This window comes from Hordeum vulgare, chromosome 1H (assembly GCF_904849725.1).
Source record: "Hordeum vulgare subsp. vulgare chromosome 1H, MorexV3_pseudomolecules_assembly, whole genome shotgun sequence".
Classification (NCBI taxonomy): Eukaryota; Viridiplantae; Streptophyta; class Magnoliopsida; order Poales; family Poaceae; genus Hordeum; species Hordeum vulgare.
This window is the reverse complement of record NC_058518.1, coordinates 378,778,752-378,794,632: the sequence shown is the minus strand read 5'-3', so window position 1 is coordinate 378,794,632 and position 15,881 is coordinate 378,778,752.

Here is a 15,881-nt window from a genome sequence, read left to right as displayed (position 1 = left end):
TGTTCCTTGCCACTGTTGTTACTCGTTACACTCGTGCTACCTACTACAATTTTGATTCGCTGGTCGTTGACGGGAATAGACAATTTCTGTCAACGGGCAACTTCTGGCGCCATTGATACGACAGTTAGGAATAGTCTGCCGTCAATAGATCGTTTCTGACACCGTTGTTATCATACTACTTTGTTGCTGACTCTTTGCTTGCAGATACTAATCTTTCAGGTGTGGTTGAATCTGACACATTCAACTGCTAATAGTTGAGAGCATCCTCTCACCTCCTATAGGCGTATCAACAAATTGGGTCGAATACTCTACCCTCGAAAACTGTTGCGATCCCACGCGCTGGTGGGCCGTCAACAACATTCTTCTAGTTTCGTAGTCGGGGAGTGCTAGTAGCATTCTTCTGGTGCCGTTGCAAGGGAAGTTCTGTTGTCACACAGAGTCGACATTTTTCTGGCGCCGTTGCCGGGGAGGTATTGCTATATTCTCTGAGTCACTTGGGATTTGTATCTGCTGATCACTATGAAGAATCTGAAGGATCCGAAAACCAAAGTCTTGCCCTCAACTACGAGGGGAGGTAAGGAACTACCATCTAGCTCTGCACTTGATTCACCTTCAGTTATGAGTAAGTTTGCGACATCACCTCCTGCTAGAAATCTTGATATGTCGCCTGTGCTTGATGATGCTTATGATTCTACTGCTAGAGATACTATGCCTGATGATGCTATGCTTGATACTATGCCTGATGCTATGCCTGATACTGCTAGAGATGTTATGCCTGATACTGCTAGAGATGCTATGCTTGATAGTGCTTTGCCTGATGATGCTAGAGATGCTATGCTTGATACTGCTAGAGATGCTATGCCTCACGATGCTAAAGATGCTATTTTGCCTGATGATGCTATGCTTGATACTGCTAGAGATACTACTTTTCCTGATGTGCCACTAGGGGTATTCCTTGATGCTCATATTGCTAGAGTTACTGCCAATGCTCATGATGCTTCTGAAACTACCGATACTATTGAGATAGAACCTGCTTTTGCTCCTACTAGATCTAGCCCTCCTAGATATGAATTGCGTGATATACCTGAGGGTTACGTTATGGAGGGAGAGATAGCTGAGGATTTTCTTGCGTGTAAGGATGCCTATGACACTGAGAAATTACTTCTCAAGTAGAAGGAAAAATCTCTGAAAGCTAGGATGAAATACGACCCGAAGTTTTCCACTTCACCTATCTTTATCACCGATAAGGATTATGAATTATCTGTCGATCTCGAGATAATCTCTCTAGTCGAATCTGATCCTTTTCATGGTTATGAGTCTCAGACGGTCGTAGACCATCTTACCAAACTACACGATATAGCCACCCTTTTCACTAGTGACGAGAAGATCCGCCACTACTATATCCTTAAGCTGTTTCCTTTCTCTCTAAAGGATGACGCTAAAGCCTGGTTCACTTCTCTTGCTCCTAGTGTTGGAAATATGCCCTAGAGGCAATAATAAATTAGTTATTATTATATTTCTTAGTTCATGATAATCATTTATTACCCATGCTATAATTGTATTGATTGGAAACACAATACTTGTGTGGATACATAGACAAAACACTGTCCCTAGTAAGCCTCTAGTTGACTAGCTCGTTGATCAAAGATGGTCAAGGTTTCTTGGCCATAGGCAAGTGTTGTCACTTGATAACGGGATCACATCATTAGGACAATCATGTGATGGACTAGACCCAAACTAATAGACGTAGCATGTTGATCGTGTCATTTTGTTGCTACTGTTTTCTGCGTGTCAAGTATTTGTTCCTATGACCATGAGATCATATAACTCACGGACACCGGAGGAATGCTTTGTGTGTATCAAACGTCGCAACGTAACTGGGTGACTATAAAGATGCTCTACAGGTATCTCCGAAGGTGTTCGTTGAGTTAGTATAGATCGAGACTGGGATTTGTCACTCCGTGTGACGGAGAGGTATCTCGGGGCCCACTCGGTAATACAACATCACACACAAGCCTTGCAAGCAATGTAACTTAATGTAAGTTGCGGGATCTTGTATTACGGAACGAGTAAAGAGACTTGCCGGTAAACGAGATTGAAATAGGTATGCGGATACTAACGATCGAATCTCGGGCAAGTAACATACCGAAGGACAAAGGGAATGACATACGGGATTATATGAATCCTTGGCACTGAGGTTCAAACGATAAGATCTTCGTAGAATATGTAGGATCCAATATGGGCATCCAGGTCCCGCTATTGGATATTGACCGAGGAGTCTCTCGGGTCATGTCTACATAGTTCTCGAACCCGCAGGGTCTGCACACTTAAGGTTCGACGTTGTTTTATGCGTATTTGAGTTATATGGTTGGTTACCGAATGTTGTTCGGAGTCCCGGATGAGATCACGGACGTCACGAGGGTTTCTGGAATGGTCCGGAAATGAAGATTGATATATAGGATGACCTCATTTGGTTACCGGAAGGTTTTCGTGCATTACCGGAAAAGTTTCGGGCTCGTCGGTAGTGTACCGGGAGTGCCGGGAGGGGTGCCGGGGACCATCGGGAGGGGTTTCACGCCCCAAGGGGTCTCATGGGCTATGGGAAGAGATAAACCAGCCCCTAGTGGGCTGGAATAAGTTCCCACTAAGGCCCATAAGGTTTGAGAAGGAGAAAACACAAGGTGGAAAGAGTTTCCAAGTGGGAAGGTGGAATCCTACTCCAAGTAGGATTGGAGTAGGACTCCTCCACCTCCAATTTCGGCCAAACCTTTAGGTTTTGAGGCTGCCTCCTCCCCTCCCTCCCACCTATATATACGGAGGTTTTAGGGCTGATTTGAGACGACTTTTCCACGGCAGCCCGACCACATACCTCCACGGTTTTTCCTCTAGATCGCGTTTCTGCGGAGCTCGGGCGGAGCCCTGCTGAGACAAGGTCATCACCAACCTCCGGAGCGCCGTCACGCTGCCGGAGAACTCTTCTACCTCTCCGTCTCTCTTGCTGGATCAAGAAGGCCGAGATCATCGTCGAGCTGTACGTGTGCTGAACGCGGAGGTGCCGTCCGTTCGGTACTAGATCATGGGACTGATCGCGGGATTGTTCGCGGGGCGGATCGAGGGACGTGAGGACGTTCCACTACATCAACCGCGTTCACTAATGCTTCTGCTGTACGATCTACAAGGGTACGTAGATCACTCATCCCCTCTCGTAGATGGACATCACCACGATAGGTCTTCGTGCGCGTAGGAAAAATTTTGTTTCCCATGCGACGTTCTCCAACAGTGGCATCATGAGCTAGGTTCATGCGTAGATGTCTTCTCGAGTAGAACACAAAAGTTTGTGTGGGCAGTGATGTGCGTTTTGCTGCCCTCCTTAGTCTTTTCTTGATTCCGCGGTATTGTTGGATTGAAGCGGCTTGGACCGACATTACTCGTACGCTTACGAGAGACTGGTTTAATCGCTACGAGTAACCCCGTTGCTCAAAGATGACTGGCAAGTGTCGGTTTCTCCAACTTTAGTTGAATCGGATTTGACCGAGGAGGTCCTTGGATGAGGTTAAATAGCAACTCATATATCTCCGTTGTGGTGTTTGCGTAAGTAAGATGCGATCCTACTAGATACCCATGGTCACCACGTAAAACATGCAACAACAAAATTAGAGGACGTCTAACTTGTTTTTGCAGGGTATGCTTGTGATGTGATATGGCCAACGATGTGATGTGATATATTGGATGTATGAGATGATCATGTTGTAATAGATAATATCGACTTGCACGTCGATGGTACGGCAACCGGCAGGAGCCATAGGGTTGTCTTTATAACTAACGTTTGTGCTTGCAGATGCGTTTACTATTTTGCTAGGACGTAGCTTTAGTAGTAATAGCATGAGTAGCACGAAAACCCCGATGGTGACACGTTGATGGAGATCATGATGATGGAGATCATGGTGTGACGCCGGTGACAAGAAGATCGTGCCGGTACTTTGGTGATGGAGATCAAGAAGCACGTGATGATGGCCATATCATGTCACTTATAAATTGCATGTGATGTTAATCCTTTTATGCACCTTATTTTTCTTAGAACGACGGTAGCATTATGAGGTGATCTCTCACTAAAATTTCAAGACGAAATTGTGTTCTCCCCGACTGTGCACCGTTGCTACAGTTCGTCGTTTCGAGACACCACGTGATGATCGGGTGTGATAGACTCAACGTTCACATACAACGGGTGCAAAACAGTTGCGCACGCGGAACACTCGGGTTAAGCTTGACGAGCCTAGCATGTGCAGACATGGCCTCGGAACACATGAGACCGAAAGGTCGAGCATGAATCGTATAGTTGATATGATTAGCATAGAGATGCTTACCACTGAAACTATTCTCGACTCACGTGATGATCGGACTTGAGATAGTGGATTTGGATCATGTACCACTCAAATGACTAGAGAGATGTACTTTTTGAGTGGGAGTTCTTAAGTAATATGATTAGTTGAACTAATTGTCATGAACATAGTCTAATGGTCTTTGCGAATTACGATGTAGCTTGCGCTATAGCTCTACTGTTTTATATGTTCCTAGAGAAAATTTAGTTGAAAGTTGATAGTAGCAAACTTTGCAGACTGAGTCTGTAAAACCGAGGATTGTCCTCGTTGCTGCACACAAGGCTTATGTCCTTAACGCACCACTCAGTGTGCTGCACCTCGAGCGTCGTCTGTGGATGCTGTGAACATCCGACATACACGTTTCTGATGACTACACGATAGTTCAGTACAAAAATACTTAATGGCTTAGAAGCAAGGCGCCTAAAACGTTGTAAAACATCACGGAACATAAGTGATGTTCTAAAGAGATGAAATTGTGATTTCATTCTTGTGCCCTTGTTAAGAGGTACGAGACCTCTGACAAGATTCTTTGTCCACAAAGCACAGGAGAAAAGGCTCAATCGTTGAGCATGTGCTCAGATTGTCTGAGTACGACAATTTCTTGAATCAAGTGGGAGTTAATCTTCCAGATGAGATAGTGATAGTTCTCCAAAGTCACTGCCACCAAGCTGTGAGAGCTTCGTGATGAACTATAACATATCAAGGATACATACAATGATCCTTGAGCGATTCGCGATGTTTGACACTGCGAAAGTAGAAATCAAGAAGGAGCATCAATAGTTGATGGGTTGTAAAACCACTAAGTTTCAAGAAAGGCAAGGGCTAGAAGGGATACTTCGTGAAACGGCAAAACAGTTGCTGCACTAATGAAGAGACCCAAGATTTAACCCAAACCCGAGACTAAGTGCTTCTGTAATGAGGGGAACAATCACTGAGGCGGAGCAACTCAAGATACTTGGTAGATAAGAAGGCTGGCAAAAGTCGAAAGAAGTGTATTTGATATACATGATGTTGATGTGTACTTTACTAGTACTCCTAGTAGCACGAGGGTATTGGATACCGGTTTGGTTGCTAGGTGATTAGTGACGCGAAATGAAAGCTACGGCATAAACGGAGACTAGCTAAAGGCGAGGTGACGATATGTGTTGGAAGTGTTTCCAAGATTTATATGATCAAACGTCGCACGCTCCCTCTACCATCAGGATTGGTGTTAAACCTAAATAATTGTTATTTCGTGCTTGCGTTAAGCATGAACATAATTGGATCGTGTTTATTGCAATACAATTATTCATTTAAAGAGAATAATGGTTACTCTATTTTCTTGAATAATCACCTTCAATGGTTTATTGAATCTCGATCGTAGTGTTACACATGTTCATGATATTGGTGCCAAAAGATACGAGTTGATGATGATAGTACCACTTACTTGTGGCACTACCGCTTGAGTCATGTTAGTATAAATTGCATGAAGAGGCTCCATGCTGATGGATCTTTGTACTCACCTGATTTTGAATCACTAGTGACATGCGAATCATACCACATGAGCAAGGCCTTGTTTTCATTGAGATGAAATAAGATAGTAACTTGTTGGAAGTGATACATTTTGATGTATGCAGTCCAATGGGTGCTGAGGCACGCAGTGGATATCATTATGTTCTTACTTCACTCATGATTTGAGTAGATACAGGAGTATTTACTTAATGAATCACAAGTCTAAAATGTTGAAAAGTTCAATTCCGTTTCAGAGTGAAGTTCGTCGTAACAAGAGGATAAACTGTCTACGATATGATCATGGAAATGAATATCTGAGTTACGAGTTCTGGTACACAGTTAAGACAATGTGGAAATTGTTTCGCAGTTCATGCCACCTGGAACATCATAGTGTGATGATGTGTCTGAACGTCATAGCCACGCACTATTTGGTATGGTGCATACTATGATGTCTCTTATCGAATTACCACTATCGTTTATGGGTTATGCATTAGAGACAACCGCACTCACTTTAAATAGGGCACCGCATATTTCCGTTGAGATGACACAGTATAGACTGAGGTTTAGAGAAATCTAAACTGTCGTTTCTTGAAAGTTTGGGGTTTCGACAGTTATGTGAAAAAGTTTCAGTCTGATAAGCTCGAACCCAAAGCGGATAAATGCATCTTCATAGGATATCCAAAACAGTTGGGTACATCTCCTATCTCAGATCCGAAAGCAAAGTGTTTGTTTCTAGAAACGGATCCTTTCTCGAGGAAAGGTTTCTCTCGAAAGAATTGAGTGGTAGGGTAGTAGAACTTAATGAGGTTATTGAACCATCACTTCAACCAGTGTGTAGCAGGGCGCAGGAAGTTGTTCATGTGGCGCCTACACCAATTGAAGTGGAAGCTGATGATGATGATCATTGAGCTTCGAATCAAGTTACTACAAACCTCGTAGGTCGACAAGGTCGCGGACTGCTGCAGAGTAGTACGGTTACCCTGTCTTGGAGGTCATGTTGTTGAGCAACAGCGAACCTACGAGTTATGGAGAAAGCGATGGTGGGCCCAGATTCCGACAAATGGCTGGAAGCCATGAAATCCGAGAGAGGATCCATGTGTGAAAACAAAGTGTAGACTTTGGTAGAACTACTTGATGGTCATAGGACTATTGAGTAAAAATGGATCTTTAAAAGAAGACAGACGATGATGGTGATAAGTCACTATTAAGAAAAGCTCGACTTGTTGCAAAGATGTTTTCGATAAGATCAAACAGTTGACTATGATGAGACTTTCTCACTCGTAGCGATGCTAAAAGTCTGTTAGAATTATGTTAGTTGTTGATGCATTATTTATGAAATATTGCACGTAGGATGTCAAAACATTGTTTTCTCGACGGTTTCCTGGAGCAAACATTGTATGTGATACAACCAGAAGGTTTTTTCGATCCTAAAGATACTAGCAAGTATGCAAGCTCCAGTGATCCTTCAATGGACTGGTGCAAGCATCTCGGAGTTGGAATATACACTTTGATGAGATGATCAAAGATTTTGGGTTTGTACAAGGTTTATGAGAAACTTGTATTTCCAAAGAAGTGAGTGGGAGCACTATAGAATTTCTGATAGGTATATGTGGTTGACATATTGTGGATCAGAAGTAATGTAGAATTTCTGTAAAGCATACAAGGTTGTTTGAAAGAAGTTTTCAAAGGAGTACCTGGATTACGCTACTTGAACATTGAGCATCAAAGATCTATGGAGATAGATCGAAAGCGCTTAATAGAAGTTTCAACAAGATGCATGCCTTGACAAGTTTTTGAAAGAGTTCAAAATAGACCAGCAAAGAAGGAGTTCTTGGTTGCCTTGTGAGGTGTGAATTTGAGTAAGACTCAAAACCCGACCACGGCAGAATAAAGAGAATAGACGAAGGTCGTCTTCTATGCCTTAGCCGTAGAATCTAAAGTATGCCATGTTGTGTACCGCACCTAAAGTGTGCCTTGACTCAAAGTATGTTGAGAGGTACAGAGAGTGATCCATGATTGAATCACTAGCAGCGGTCGAAATTTATCCTTAGTAACTAATGGACTAAGGAATTTTTCTCGATTATGGAGGTGGTTAAAGAGTTTGTCGTAAAGGGCTACGTCAATGCAAGCTTTGACACTAATCCGGATAACTATGAGTAGTGAAACGGAGTCGTATAGTAGAGTAGATATTTGGAGCATTTCCGAATAGCACGTAGTAGCAGCATCTATAAGATGACATAAATATTTGCAAAGAACGCACGAATCTGAAAGTTTCAGAACCGTTGACTAAAACCTCTCTCACGAGCAAGACGTGATCAGACCCCATAACTATATGGGTGTTGGATTCGTTGGAATCACATGGTGATGTGAACTAGATTATTGACTCTAGTGCAAGTGGGAGACTGTTGGAAATATGCCCTAGAGGCAATAATAAATTAGTTATTATTATATTTCTTAGTTCATGATAATCGTTTATTATCCATGCTATAATTGTATTGATTGGAAACACAATACTTGTGTGGATACATAAACAAAACACTGTCCCTAGTAAGCCTCTAGTTGACTAGCTCGTTGATCAAAGATGGTCAAGGTTTCCTGGCCATAGGCAAGTGTTGTCACTTGATAACGGGATCACATCATTAGGAGAATCATGTGATGGACTAGACCCAAACTAATAGACGTAGCATGTTGATCGTGTCATTTTGTTGCTACTGTTTTCTGCGTGTCAAGTATTTGTTCCTATGACCATGAGATCATATAACTCACGGACACCGGAGGAATGCTTTGTGTGTATCAAACGTCGCAACGTAACTGGGTGACTATAAAGATGCTCTACAGGTATCTCCGAAGGTGTTCGTTGAGTCAGTATAGATCGAGACTGGGATTTGTCACTCCGTGTGACGGAGAGGTATCTCGGGGCCCACTCGGTAATACAACATCACACACAAGCCTTGCAAGCAATGTAACTTAATGTAAGTTGCGGGATCTTGTATTACGGAACGAGTAAAGAGACTTGCCGGTAAACGAGATTGAAATAGGTATGCGGATACTAACGATCGAATCTCGGGCAAGTAACATACCGAAGGACAAAGGGAATGACATACGGGATTATATGAATCCTTGGCACTGAGGTTCAAACGATAAGATCTTCGTAGAATATGTAGGATCCAATATGGGCATCCAGGTCCCGCTATTGGATATTGACCGAGGAGTCTCTCGGGTCATGTCTACATAGTTCTCGAACCCGCAGGGTCTGCACACTTAAGGTTCGACGTTGTTTTATGCGTATTTGAGTTATATGGTTGGTTACCGAATGTTGTTCGGAGTCCCGGATGAGATCACGGACATCACGAGGGTTTCCGGAATGGTCCGGAAACGAAGATTGATATATAGGATGACCTTATTTGGTTACCGGAAGGTTTTCGTGCATTACCGGAAAAGTTTCGGGCTCATCGGTAGTGTACCGGGAGTGCCGGGAGGGGTGCCGGGGACCATCGGGAGGGGTGTCACGCCCCAAGGGGTCTCATGGGCTATGGGAAGAGATAAACCAGCCCCTAGTGGGCTGGAATAAGTTCCCACTAAGGCCCATAAGGTTGAGAAGGAAAAAACACAAGGTGGAAAGAGTTCCCAAGTGGGAAGGTGGAATCCTACTCCAAGTAGGATTGGAGTAGGACTCCTCCACCTCCAATTTCGGCCAAACCTTTAGGTTTTGAGGCTGCCTCCTCCCCTCCCTCCCACCTATATATACGGAGGTTTTAGGGATGATTTGAGACGACTTTTCCACGGCAGCCCGACCACATACCTCCACGGTTTTTCCTCTAGATCGCGTTTCTGCGGAGCTCGGGCGGAGCCCTGCTGAGACAAGGTCATCACCAACCTCCGGAGCGCCGTCATGCTGCCGGAGAACTCTTCTACCTCTCCGTCTCTCTTGCTGGATCAAGAAGGCCGAGATCATCGTCGAGCTGTACGTGTGCTGAACGCGGAGGTGCCGTCCGTTCGGTACTAGATCGTGGGACTGATCGCGGGATTGTTCGCGGGGCGGCTCGAGGGACGTGAGGACGTTCCACTACATCAACCGCGTTCACTAACGCTTCTGCTGTACGATCTACAAGGGTACGTAGATCACTCATCCCCTCTCGTAGATGGACATCACCATGATAGGTCTTCGTGCGCGTAGGAAAATTTTTGTTTCCCATGCGACGTTCTCCAACACCTAGATGTGTGAGTAGTCCCCAGGATATGATCTATTACTTCTGTGAGAAATATTTCCCTGCCCATAAGAAGCAAGCTGCCTTGGAGGAAATATACAACTTTGCTCAACTCAAAGAAGAGAGTCTCCCCCAAGCTTGGGGGAGGCTCGTCCAGCTAGAGAATGCTTTGCCTCATCACCCTCTTAAGAAGAACGAGATACTTGATATCTTCTATAACGGACTTACCGATGCTTCTAGAGACCACCTAGATAGTTGTGCCGGTTGTGTTTTTGGGGAACGAACTATAGAACAAGCTGAGACTCTACTGAATAACATCTTGATCAACGATAATGCTTGGACTATTCCCGAACCACCTCCTAAGCCAACCCCGAAGAAAAGAGGTATTCTATTCCTCAGTCCCGAAGATATGCAAGAAGCCAAGAAATCTATTTAAGAGAAAGGCATCAGATCTGAAGATGTCAAAAATCTACCACCTATCGAAGAGATCCATGGTCTCGATAACCCGATACAGGTAGTAGAAGTAAATTCTCTGCGTAGGTTTGATGAGAGTGATATTCCATTTGATAAACCTGCTAGCCTATGCTTTAATGAATTTGACAACTTTTTTGCCAAACAACAGAGTTTCAATGATTATGTTACACACATTTGGAACAAAGTACTCGTATGCTTAGTCATTTAAGTGCTTATGTAGACAGAAATGTCAATGATCTGAAGCTTCTGAGTAAGCATGCCTCTATGATTACTACTCAGGTAGAACAAGTACTTAAAGCTCAGAATGACTTGCTCAATGAATTAAATGACAACTCTGTCAAAGTCATTACTAGAGGAGGCAAAATGACTCAGGGACCTTTGTATCCTGAAGGTCATCCTAAGAGAATTGATCAAGATTCTCAAGGAATTAATGCACATGCACCCAGTCATCCTAAGGAGAAGAAGAAGGATGATAGAAACCGGCATGTTATTTCACCAAATACTGTCACACCTGAGGAACCAAATGATATTTCCGCGTCTGATGCAGAAACACAATCTGGTGATGAACATGAACCTGGTGACAATGTGGACAACGATGTTCATAATGATGCTCAACCTAGCAATGGTGAGGATGTGGAGACTGAACCTACGATTAATCTTGATAACCCACAACCTAAGAGATACGATAAGAATGACTTCACTGCTAGGAAGCATGGTAAATAAAGAGAGCCACGGGTTCAGAGCCCATGCCCTTTCCTCCTAAGCCATCCAAGAAAAAGGATGATGAGCATTTTGAGCGCTTCATTGAAATGATAAAACCCGTCTTCCTGCAGATGCGGTTAGTTGATATGCTCAAAATGTCTCCGTATGCCAAGTACATGAAAGATATCGTGACTAATAAACGGAAGATACCAGATCTTGAGATCTCCACCATGCTTGCCAATTACACTTTCAAAGGTGGAACTCCTAAGAAACTTGGTGATCCCAGAGTGCTCACTATACCTTGCTCCATTAAAGGAAATTACATAAGAACTGCTTTATGTGACCTTGGAGCCGGAGTTAGTGTTATGCCTCTCTCTCTTTATCGTTGACACCTACTGAAATCTCTCTGCAAAAGGCCGACAAATCAACTGCTTTCCCTGTTGGCATTTGCGAGCATGTGCCTATTGTGGTTGCTAACACCACTATCTTAACAGACTTTGTTATCTTGGATATTCCCGAGGACGATGCCATGGTTGTCATCCTCGGAAGACCCTTTTTAAACACTTCAGGGGCTGTTATTGATTGCAACAAAGGTAATGTCACTTTCCACATCAACGGTAATGAGCATACCGTGCAATTTCTGAAGAAACGATATCAAGTACATTGCATCAATGTTATCGAAAAAACTTCATCGTTTCTTATTGGGAGATTTGAATACCCTATTCCTCGTGTCAAGATGAAGTATGATTTTCTTGTTGGGGAGATTCACATCCCCATTGAGGTAACTTAGTGGCTATTCGAAAAAATTCTCCGTTCTCTTTTGCGATTCGAGAAAGTTTTTTCATAAAGCTTTGATCAACCCCATTGACGAATTTCTTTCGATGACCATGAAATGGATGAATCCAAGAGTCACATACCTCTGTTTTAAGCTTTCATTTTCTTTTGCTTAGAAGAAAAATGATATATTTAGTTTAGTTTTCCCTATTTTCTGTTTTAGCGTCCCGGAGAAAAATACCTCGAAAATAAAAGTTCTCCGATGGTCCTAAAAATCTAGTATGATTTTTTCTGGAATATTTGAAAAATACTGGGACAGAGAGCTGGCCTGGGGGCCACCCTAGGGGGGCACAAGCCCTGTCACCGCGGGCTACCCCCTGGCCCCGGGGAGCAAGCTTGTGGGGCCCAAAGGGCCCCCCTCCACTTATTCCAGCTCCCATCCTCTTCTTCTTCCTCCAGAAAAAATTGTTTCGCAGCTCAAACCCGTGTTCTTGCTCATTTGGTTGTGATTTTCAATCTCCTTGCTCAAAGCACCATTCTCCGAACCGTTTTGAGGAAATTACTCCTTGGTAAGTGACTCCTCCATTGGTCCAATTAGTTTTTGCTCTAGTGCTTTATCCTTCGCGTATTATTGCTACCTTGGTGACCCTGCTCTTGAGCTTGAAATGTTAATTTTAGCTGGTCCCAAGTAGATTTAGCGTGTGATACGTTCTCTAGGCACTAGTAGGAGTAGTTGCTACAAGGTGGGGTTGGTCTTTATTCACTTTTCTCTTGAACTTCAAAAATTTCAGCAAAGAGAAATTATGTCCGGGAGGAAGTTTCATGGTGGTTCCTCAAGTAATAAGGGTCCCCGCCTTTCTTTTCGAGAGCCTGATCCTTATCAACTAAGGGACGCACCGGTACAACCATCTGAATGGCCTTCCGATGAGTTCATGATCGAAGCAGGCTTTAAGGATGAATTTGATACACTTGTCCGCAATGCCGGGTTAGAAGAATTCCTCTCAGATAAATGTGAACAGTATGCTATGCTCACTGCCTCTTTCGTGCGTAGATTTAAATTTTCAGTTGGTCGTGACTCATCCATACTGTTTGATCTGTATGATAAATCCTATGCCATGGATTTGGAGGATTTCAATAGGATTTGTAAAATACCCGATGGGGGTAATCTTAAGGATCCTACTAAATCTTCGGTTAGACATTTTTTCTCTAGTATATCTGTTGGAGAAACTAGAGACATCATGCAAACTACCATAGGAAGCATTCATTTCCCTGCCTTGCACTACTTTGCCCTCTTCATAGGTAGATGCATTAACGGTAAGGTTGAACATTGTCACCTATGCGCATCCGACCTTAGTATCCTTAAGAGTGCAGTTACGGGTGACAAAAGCTTCAACATGGGAGCTATTATAGCAAGGAGGCTGAATAAGAACGCTATTGAGGGAGATTTCTTTGGCGGCATCTATGCCACTCGCATAGCAAATTTTCTTGGAGTACCCATCTGCGCACGAGATCCCCCGCTCCATACAGCTTTCCTTGACCGTGTCGCTTTGCCACGCTACCAGTTTCTTGAGAGCGATGATGAATCCCTCCTATACCGATTGATATTTAACCGGCAGCGTGTTTCCCATATTACCCTTCCTGCTCCTGCTTTCTTTGACTTTTAGGTTAAACGGAGATACTACATAACTATAGGACAGGCAGAGGAGTATGAGAGGGAGGCGACGGCTTCTCGTCTTCGTGAGGCAGCTATTCACGGAGTGGCTGCAGCGCTCCCGTATAACCCCGATTATGATTTTGGGTTTCGCTAGGACCGTCCTTGGGAGTAGACCAAGCTAGGTCAAAAGCCTAAGCTTGGGGGATTACGTGTTCTCACCGACCTTACATTCATGCTTATGCTTTTACTTTGTTCGTCGGTGTTCACACTTTGCCACTGTATGATCCATGCTAGTTTATTTTCGTTTTCTTGTTTTCTTGTTTTGTGTCTTTTTGAGAAAATCCAAAAAGATTTTCCTTTCTTCTTTTGCTTGTTGGGAGCTTTCCCGTGTAAATAGTTTTCTTTTTCTTTGGGTCAAGGTAGAAGACGTTGGTTACAATGTTTACTGGCTCTTGCATGCATACATGTTTAGCTTTCAAAGAGCCATATTACTTTGTCTTCTCCTTTGTGTTTGCGTGCAGATTCAGCTTAGTCCAATGCACGAGCACGCTTATTATTGTTCACATCGTTCGATCGTGCAAGTGAAAGGCAATAATGATGATATATGATGAAGTGACTGAGACTGGAAAAGCTGGTATGAACTCTATCTATTTTGTTTTTGTAAATATGACTAGCTTGTCGCCCTAGATTCAGCTTTGTTGTGAGAGAACCATGTTTGCAATGACAACTTAGAGATCATAGTTTCTGATGCCATGCTTATTTAGCTAGGATCTTATAATGGTTTGTCTTGAAGGCCAACATAGATTTTGAGATGACTATGATGTAGTATGATAGGATGGTATTCTCCTTTGAATGTTTCAAGCGGCTTGACTTGGCGCATGTTTATGCATGTAGTTGAAACAAAATCAACCTAGCATCTATGATGTTCGTGTTAATGGTGATTTATATCCTGTTCATGCTTGCATTCAATCTAAGTCAAACTCATTGCATCTTGATGACTGTTGTCGCTCTCTAGTTGGTCGCTTCCCAGTCTTTTGCTAGCCTCCACTTCCATAAACCCAAAAAGTTTTTCCATGAGAGTCAACTATACCTACCTATTTGCGGTATTTACCTGCCGTTCCAAGTAAATTTGCATGTGCCATTCTCTAAACCTTCAAGAAATATTCTGTTTTGCATGCCCGAACCGCTCATGTGGTGACACGGGGCTATTGATATCTTCCATGTTAGGGGTGTTATCCTCGACATGTGTTTATTCACTATCATTCACGACAAAGGGGTCGGTAATTGGAATGCCCAGTTCCACGCTTAAATCGAAAACATAACTATAAAACAAGACTCCCCCCGGATTGATGTTGGTATGGACGGTAACCAAGGATTCGGCTAGCCGTGGATTGTGATTGATTAGTGGTGGGGGAGTTAAAACTTTACTTTTCTGTTTGGGAACCGCCTATAGCATGAGTAGCGTGTAAGATATTGAGAGCTCTTGGTCATTGCGTTGACAATGAAAGCATGTCACCCAAAATTATTATCTCTGTTTTCAAAGCTTGAGCTCTGGCACCTCTGTAAATCAATGCTTCCCTCTGCGAAGGGCCTGTCTATTTATTTTCATGTTGAGTCATCCTCTTCTTTTAAGCACCAATTAGAGAGCACCTCTGTCATTTTTATGCTTTGCTTTTGATTGATATTGAGTATGACTATGACTGGATCTTCGTTGCTATGAATTACAATGTTTAGTCAGCCCTTGATCTTTGAAAGTGCTCTGCATTTATGTTTTGCGGTCTCAGAAAGAGCTAGCGAGATACCACCTATTCATATTGCTTCATGCTTGTTTTGATTGAATTGTTGGTATCTGAAACTCATTATTATTTGCTCGTTAGTTGATTATGCCATTTATATTAGTTTACCGTGAGACCTTTGTGTCAGTTGCTTATGTGGTTAACTTGTGATCTTGCTGAAATTCTGGTTATGAGTTAGACATAGCTACAACAACAAGATCAAACACAGTTTGTCAAAGTTTTTCTTTCTCTTTTAGTTTGTCAACTGAGTTTGATACGTCTCCATCGTATCTACTTTTCCAAACTCTTTTGCCCGTGTTTTGGACTCTAATTTGCATGATTTGAATGGAACTAACCCGGACTGACGCTGTTTTCAGCAGAATTGCCATGGTGTTGTTTTTGTGCAGAAATCAAAGTTCTCGGA